Below are 1214 nucleotides of genomic sequence, written 5' to 3' on the forward strand. Positions count from 1 at the left end.
TTTTGAAAAAAGTTTTATTTTAGATTAAAAATAAAATAAAAAACAAAAAAAAAACACAACAACAATAACATAAAAATATCATCCTTACAAACGATCATAGACAGCATCTCAATCGGTTAAAATCATTTCGTGCTTACAATTCTCCAAATCTCCTCATATAACAATTATTCTTTACTTAAACTAAAAATACGTATTTAAACATTTCATATATGCTATCTCATCTCCACACTTTTTTATCAAACCATTGATAAAATATCTCCCATATCAAATAGTATTGTTTATCTTCCTGTTCTCTTATTTCAAATGTCAATCTACTCATTTCCGCACAGTCCAACATTTTCATAATAATTTCTTCATCGGTAATTATCTTCTCTCCTTTCCAGTTTTTGGCAAATACAATTCTGGCCGCTGTTAAAATGTTCACAATTAAGTATTGTAATTCTTTATTAAATGTCTCTGGTAAGATTCCTAATAAAAATATTTCTGGTTTAAAGTCAATATGTTTCTTTGTCATTCTTTTGACAAAATTGAAAGGAACCATTGGTTTTTCTGAAGATGCCTGTTTGTGTGATTCCAGTGAACATGGACGCAGTTGTGCTGCGGGGGGGGGGGGGGGGGGAATCAGAATACTTTTAGTCTTATCATAAGGTCAAGAGCAGCAGTTGCAGCCTTGGGGAGCGGAGGTCGCTATAGATACTTATCAAGTGGCTAGGCCTGTCTGCGTAGGTGGTTAGATACCACTGACGCTGACCCCTGGATGCATTCAACACCTATCAAGGATGAATTCAGCACAGCGCATTGATGCAATCTCCGTGCGTTAAAAAAAAAACACACGCACACACACACACCAAAGCTGGCCCCGAGAATAGCTCTGCCCGCAAGCATCCCGCCGTCAAAGGAGCAATCGCCGCTATCCAGCAGGAAGCAGATTGCCCATTCAGCTGTGCTTTTAGCCGCTCGCACCCACCCCCTTACTCCAAGCTGCCGCCGAGCAAGCCCAATGAAGCAAAGCCGGGGGCTTCCCTCCCCTCCCTCTCCGAGAGCCCGGCCTTTCTTCTGCCATGGAGTAGGGGGATTGGCTAAGAGAGCCGAGAACACCCCCCCTCCCATCTTTTTCATTGGCTGGACATCCTGATGGACAGCTCAGAGGGCAGGTGAGAGGGGTATGCGTTTGCCGAAGAGTCTTGCGGAGCCGGGGCTGAAAACGACAGCGT

This window comes from Pituophis catenifer, unplaced genomic scaffold, assembly GCF_029215685.1.
Source record: "Pituophis catenifer annectens isolate HBS135680 unplaced genomic scaffold, rPitCat1.0.hap2 SCAF_1, whole genome shotgun sequence".
NCBI lineage: Eukaryota > Metazoa > Chordata > Lepidosauria > Squamata > Colubridae > Pituophis > Pituophis catenifer.